General features: G+C 36.2%; 1 pseudogene; it reads left to right on the forward strand.

Annotated features, from left to right (window-relative positions):
* The first annotated feature begins 376 nt into the window (after positions 1-376).
* Positions 377-3269, forward strand: LOC120316017 (annotated as a pseudogene).
* Positions 3270-7951: the final 4682 nt, after the last annotated feature.

The raw sequence follows: 7951 nt of genomic DNA on the forward strand, positions 1-7951 counted from the left end.
AGTCTTCAGGTGAAGAAGGTTTAGACATATCTTCTTGTCACAAATCTATTCAACTTTATTGTAAGAAGTAAATGGCACTAAAGAAAGGCAGCTGCTGATTATATGTTTATATCTAATGATCAATTAGTTTAAGACCACAGTACTGATGCAAGAGTGTATTTCCTGCTTCATCTTGAATGTCAGAGGCTTTTTATCCCAGTCTAGCCTGCAAACTGGACTAAATGACTCTCAGAGATGTGATTTGGTGCTTTTAGAGATTCCAAACCTATTCAAACAAACATGTGCAGAGCTTTTGAATGATAGCAGAATTGTGAGTGACTGTTGTTTCTATTCATGTTGAGATAGGCCGCATCCCATATAACTATTTATGTTTCTCCTTTCTGCATTAGGATTCAAAGAATATCTACGAGTTTGGATTTGTCTTGGAATCAATATATAATATACTTACTATTTGAGCAGAGTGAGTGCTGAAGCAGCTGCCATTTTATGCAGCCTCCTATAGCTACTTCACTATACCGCCCCTCCACACACATCCCAGAGCACTTTTGTTCATCTCTGCCTCTCATCCACACAAATATCTGAAAACATGACTTCTGAACATGTTAATGGGATTGGTACTGAAGACCCCATGGATACTTCTGCTTCAGTTACCCATCCTGAGCATTTCCAAACATTGCTTGTTTTTTTTTTTTATTATTCAGTTTCTGTAGCTACCATTTGCAATCAAATGACTCTGGGTGGCTTGCAATTCTAAAATGATAAAACAGTTAAAACAATTAAAAGCAATAAAACTATCCCAAAAATACAACAGCCAACTAACCCAAAAGCCAGGAAACGGGGCCCTTGATGCTGGTTTACCACAAAAAGTTGCTGAAAAACTATGTGAAGTGTGTACCACGCAATGCTAGTTGCTCACAGTGATTTAGATGAAAGAGCTAGTGAGGCATTAAAGGAATTTAATGAGGAAGGTGCACTGCAATGCTTCAGCAGTTTAAAGCTAGTGATCTCTCTCATGTTCTAAACAAAAGTGCCTTTTATGTGGGCGTCATGAAAACATATAGAGAAAAACACGGGACCAAAGGAACAGATTCCAGCAAAGGACCAGATGAGGCAAAAATTAAGGCACTTTTGGAAATAACAGGTTATATCCTTGATGTGACTACTAGACAAAGGGAGTATGGTGGTCCTCCAACAGAGTGTGTTTATTCAAGACAACAGCCTTCAGTTGGCACTGAGATATTTGTAGATAAAAATCCAAGGGACTTTTTTGAGGATGAACGTGTTCCATTATTTGAAAAAAAAAAAAGAATCTATTTGGGTCATTTTAATGATGGATCCTTTGACAGGTCAAAATAGAGGCTATACTTTTGTCACTTTGTAACAAAGGCACAGCTCAGGAAGCTGTTAAACATGCTAATAATCATGAAATTTGTTCTGGAAAATACATTGGAGCATATATGTTTGTGCCAATAATTAGCTCTTTGTTGCCTCTATTCCTAAGAGTAAAACCAAGGAACAAATTGCAGAAGAATTTAGCAAAGTAAGAGAAGGTCTTACAGATATAATATTGTATAATCAATCTGATGACAAAAAAAGAACAGAGCTTTAGTTTCCTTGAACATGAAAATCACAAAACAGCAGCTCAAGCCAGGCATAGGTTAAGGAAGGAAAAAGTAAACGTTTAGGGTAATGGTGTTACTGTTGAATGAGCTAACGCCATAGAAGACCCAGATCCTGAAGGGATGGTAAAGGTGAAAGTGTTATTTGTTTGGAGTTTTGCGAATCCAGTCCCAAAAGAAGTACTAGAAAAGGCTTTTAGTAATTTTGAAAAATTGGAGAGGATGAAAAATGCAAAAGATTATGCTTTTATTCATTTTGATGAGTGTGCTGGTGTTCTAAAAGGGAGGCAGAAATGGCAAAGATTTAGAATAGAGAATAGAATATTCTTAACTGACCAAATGTGATTGCACACACAATTTGTCTCTGGTGCATAAGCCCTCAGTATACATACAAGCCGCAAAGTGATAAATCATAAATCATAAGATACAATCATAAACCATAAGATACAACCAACAAAGTGATAGTCATAAGATACCAATAGGAGTAGGTAATAAGGAAGATGTGAAGGATAATAGTAATACAGTCCTACTACATGTTTAGATTTCCTTAGGCGTAGACAATGCTGTGGAAATTATATGTTTAGCAGAGTGATGGCATGGGGAAAAACTGTCTTTGTGTCTAGTTGTTTTGGCATGGAATGGCCTATAATGGTGTCCTGAGGGGACGAGTTAAAAGTTTATGTCCAGAATGTGAGGGGTCTGTAGATGTTTTCTCAGCCCTCTTTCTGGCTGGTGCAGTATACAGGTCCACAACAGAAGGAAGACTGGTTGCAATTGCTTTTTATGCAGTCCTAAATATCTATTGAAGTCTGTGCTTGTCCTGTATATTTGCTTTATCAAATCAGACCGTTGTAGAAATACAAATGACAGATTCAATGATTCCTCTGTAGAGCTGTATCAGCAGTTCATTGGGCAGTCTGAGCTTTCTGAGTTGATGCTGGAAGAACATTCTTTGTTGTGCCTTGAATAATGTTAGGTGTCCATTTCAACTCCTGGGCTATTATAGAACCCAGAAACTTGAATGTCTCTATTGTTGATACTGTGTTTCCTATTATTGTAAGAAGTGGTAGAATAGGAAGAGCCCTCCTATTTCTTATAATAATTATAATTCCACCTCTTTAAATAATCTACACTTATTCTACCACTTCTCTTATAAGGACAACGTACTGAAATTGTGTTCACAAAGCCACCAGTTTAAAATAGGAAAGAACAAAAAGCAAAGACAAGCTGCTAAAAATAAAATGTATGATTATTATTACTACTATGGCTCTTTCCATATGCCCCCACCAACAAGAGATAAGAAATGACTAGGGGTAGCCTCATGACTAATGAGTATGAAGATTATTATGATTACTATGGCTATCACTACTGTAAGTATTGTGGTGGATGTGAAGAGTTATTATGGTTATGAACATGTTTAAGTAGGAGCAAGAGGAAAAGCGGTACAAAGGATGCTGCTCTTTCCAGAGGTCAGGGGTTGCTGCTCCCTGTGGCAGAGCTGATTATGCACAAAGAGTAGTCGTGGATCAACAACAGGTGCTTGTGGCGCCCACCAACAAGGAAGATGCAGTCAAGGAAACGGGATTGAGGCTGATCCTGTCCTGTACTGACTCGCTAAGTGCAATTACCCACAAGCTTGCAATGGAGTGATGATAAGGAAATCAAGTCATTTGGCTATATTGGAGCAAATTATTTTAGAAGATTCTTCCTGTAAAGATCTTGGAATTAAATATGGGACATTTGGATTTTCATACGCATTTCTAGTATAGTTTCTCTGCAGTGCAAATTATAATTCTAAAGCTAATGTTTTCCCAATGTGTTCAACATAATTTCTTGTAGCATAGTCCCCTAATAATTGTTCTGAACTTTGTCAAAAAAAGGAAAGATTTACAATTCTCTATAATTAGAGCTATTTGAATTAAAATGCTGTCCCCATACCTTTACCCTGTCTACTTGTAACTTCAATATAGAGTCAGTTTTTCAACCGAGTCAAATATTCATTATTACAGTGAAGTGTGTTATAAAATCTTTCCTTGTCCTTTAAGTGGCATGTAACTTCTACCATAGCAATCCTTGATTTGTAGAAATATAAATAGCATTTGACATAACTGTTCTGAAGTCACAATGGACCTCTGGTATTTGTGTCTGTATATGTAATAGTAGAACAGATTTGCTAATGTTATCATGAAATTGCCATCACATTTATAATTTCTTAGTGTAAATTTGTTTCTAATAGTCTTTGGCTAAACAAAGATATTTGTTGGTTTACAAAACAGATATTCTAGCATAGAGGTTTATCTCAGAAATTGTTTAAATCTCAAAATAAAACAAAGAGTAAATAGGCATTAAAAAGTATGATATACTTTATAATATAATAAGTAGCATATTCATGTTGTTAGACTTTGCTTTGCAAGCCAGATCCATTACAATGCTTTTTGTTGCTGGGTATGGAGAAAAATATTTTACAGTTAAATAGACTGGGTAATCTGACTCAATAGCATGATACAACTTTGCCAGATTTTGCATAGGTTTTCTTCAAGAGATCCACCCAAATAAAATAATGCAACCTCCCCAAATAATATTTAATATTATTTATAATATTATGTAATAATATTTTCCATTTAATAAATGAGATCAAAAAATTGTGAAACCGAGAAGTAAATGAAAAGGAAATTGTGCTGAATCAAGCCTAAGGCTCTATCACTATTTAGTTTCCCCAGGATATAATCCTAATAAGAGCACTGCTTTCCATCCTTATTCCCAGCCCACAATAAGACAGACTTAGGCTGTCTGTTGTTAGCTGTACTGGTATAAAAGTAGCATTTTTCTGCATATTACAAGTGCCTCAAGGGTTTGAAATCAGTTACAGGTTAACCATTTACCTTAAAGGCAAAACCAACAGTCAGTGATGGATGTGATCAGAGGTTTGCTGTGGGAATTCAAGAAAGGGCAGACAAAATTCTTCCTGCTGGTCAGCCAGCCTCTACCACAGTTATTTCAATTTTTATCTTCTACCATCTCCTTGTGCACTTTATATCCCAAGTTCCTTTCATAACCATCCCCCTCCCTTTCTGTTTTTGACATCAAGCTTCAAAGCATGGATCAGAGCTGCCTTCTTAGCTGCTTCCAATACAAATGGCAGTGGAACTCCTTTTCATCTCCTTGCTCAGATCAGAACTGAAGCTTGTAGCTCAGTGGTTCTCAACTTGTGGGTCGGGACCCCATTTGGGATCGAACGACCATTTCACGGGGGTCGCCAAACAACGCAGTCCGCCATTTTTTCCCCCTTTTCCTTAGCTGTGCTACTCCCTTTTATTCTATTGGCTTTTGAAAGCCAATAGAATAGACTCTTTTGAATAGAGTCTAATTCTATTGGCTTTCAAAAGCCAATAAGAATTGTCCAGGCTTTCTCTGCCCTGCTGAGCCCGCCAAAAGTCCCATTCTGCAAACGGTGCTACACCAGTTGAGTAGTCCTCGACTTACGACCGGTTGAGTAGTCCTCGACTTACGACCGGTTGGGGGTCGCGGCATTAAAAAGGTTGAGAACCACTGTTGTAGCTCTTCCTGAAGAGCAAAATTACTGAGAGTCCATTGTCCCACTCCGAAACTGCTGGTTTGCAGAGTGCCAGGCTATCTCCCAAGCCATTTCATGTTGCTACTAAGATTTAGGGTTATCTGCACCTGGCTGAGGTGTTACAATTGATCTCCAATCAAGAGTGGGATGGATGATGTTGTGACCAACTTAGGGAAGAAATTATGCTCAAAACTTGTTGTAACTGGGATTGAATCTGACCAGACATATAACTGCTCATGAACATGGTCAAGTATACTTGAAAGGTCCAGTTTGTAGTTTGAACAGAATCTCAGCTGAAATAGGAAATTTAGTATCCTCCAAAAATTGAACTACTCTAGTTTAAACAGTCATGAAAATATAATTCATACTCCTTCATTAAATCAAAACATAACTTGAGAAAAGATACTAGTACGCCAATTAAAATTGTGCAATTTATACTGGTTTTCAAGCTGATTATTATCTTAAAACATAGAGGGTGAAAAAGATGGGAAACCTAGATTTTCTTGTTGCAGGGTGAGGCCTGATCACTCAAAGATGGGGAGGGAGAGCCCCCTAGCTGTAGTTCAAAGGGATGTCCTCCTGTTATAATGAAAGAAATCAGACAAGCGAAGGGAACATTATCACTGTCAGGTTTCTGATTGCTGTTATCTGTATGTGCTTCTTTGGAAATGTATGACAGAGCAGGTGTAGCATGTACAAGTTTCTTTTCCAAAGAATAATACAAAGAAATGAATATTTCTGTTAAAAAATTTGAAAAAACATAAAAGAACTCTTAAAAATTAAGAAAATATTTTGGCCATCTATCAAGACTATTAAGCCAATGCAGCTTAACAGAACATCTAAAATAACAGCTACTAATAATATTCAAACACATTATTTGTTATGACCACAATTTTTAGTAAACTGAAATGTTTTAAAGATTTAAACAGTAGATTGATTGTATATTTCTGATTTGGGCTCCAAAATGTTTCCATCTACCAGGCAGTCATCATAGCCTATCTATCATTGTACTTCCTCTTTTCAGCTTTATGATAGACCAATTTTTAATTCTTCATCTGAATATTCTGTGAAATTACACTGAAGCAGATCTTACATAAGGCACAAGATATGAATTCCAGTAACTGCATTGTGTTGGACTGAAAAGAAAACAAAGAACCAGCAGGAAATAACTATTTGCCTGGGGAAATGGCTCTTTACTCACTGTTTAAATGACTGATCCAGAAGGACAAAATAGGGGAATAATGCTGAAAGATTAATTGTAGTCATCTCTGAGTGAGTATCTATACTTTCTGGGAAACTGAAACAAAATCTTTAATTTTGGTTCTGCAATAATTAATTTCCTGACTGCCTAATTTTATTTTTGACATGACATTTTCTGTCTAGTGTCAACAATCTTCGTAGCAATAATAACTCAGGAAAGGACAATTTTCAATTCTGAAGCACATGGCTTCCAAGTAAAATTGGCATTCTGTGGTCTGGGAAGTGGAAGAGATTTTTTTTTTTTTTGGCTAAAACCCATCAATCTGCAACTTGATAATGAAATTTAGATAAATTGCTTCCTTTTTTATTTAATGGATCATGCTTGAGACAATACCTTCATTTTTTTACTTTCTCCTTTTCTATTGTTGATTTAACAGCAAAAAGTATTAATTAATTATGATAATACTTCAAAATATCAAAATATCTTTATTTTGAAGAGCAAGGTGAATAAAGATGACAGTAATTTTATAGCCTACATTGATTGCTACATAAGTGCTGGACAGGCTAAATTTTCTATAATAGCAGCCTGAGAAGAGATAAACAGAACACACCTGGAAAGGGAATGGGTAATATTTCCAATAAGTCTCCTTTGCTAGCTATGCTGGGCATGAAATATTCCTGCCCTGATCCAGATGTGAATAAGTAGTCAATGGGAAAGCAGCAGAATGAGAAGTGAAAATAGAAATAACTTATCTATGCTATTCGCTATACATTGGAGTTTGTCATGCTGAAGTTTTGTCAGTAAAATCTGGCTGTTGCAAAGCACTCTTGAGTTATCAGTCAATTCTGGTGTTGCTTTCTGTTTTTTAGTGGTACTCTTGTATCCATTGATTGGTTAGAAACCATAAACAAACAAGGTCTACTCAAATATCAGCTTACAGTGCAATTATGATTAACAGCCAGTAAACAGCTGTGGTTTTTAAATGGGCTTTCAGACATGCTTACATGCATGCATACATACCCATCACACTAGTCCTTTTGAGGATAAGCAACTTTATACAAAGTCCAGCAAAGGAGTAAGAAATGTTATGACAGCAAATAAAAAGATGAAAACATAGCCTAACCTAATTTACAACAATTCATTCACTGTATATTTTTATAATTTTCTTAACCATCCTTACTTACACAGTATATACGTACTGCTTCACCCATTGCCTTTTATCCTTTTCTGGGGAAAAAAGGAATAAAAAGCAATTTTCTCAATTTGAAGAACTTATCAATTCCACCAACTGTGCTTTCTTGGCATGGCACAGTATGCATACAAATGTACATGCACATCACAACCAATACAACTCTTTAATCATCACAATTATTCTTTAGGTATTTAACAGACAATGTATAACCAAGGGGACATCCCCAAATCTCCCTGGTCAGTGCTGAACCATTCATTCACTATTTCATTTATTTTAAAACATGCTTTACTTCCATCATATACTGTTCTTATTGCATTCAACAATCAACCACCAGATCCTACACATAATAGTTTATTCATTGTTCC

This window comes from Crotalus tigris, unplaced genomic scaffold, assembly GCF_016545835.1.
Source record: "Crotalus tigris isolate CLP2741 ecotype Arizona unplaced genomic scaffold, ASM1654583v1 scf7180000019203.361967, whole genome shotgun sequence".
NCBI classification, from domain to species: Eukaryota; Metazoa; Chordata; class Lepidosauria; order Squamata; family Viperidae; genus Crotalus; species Crotalus tigris.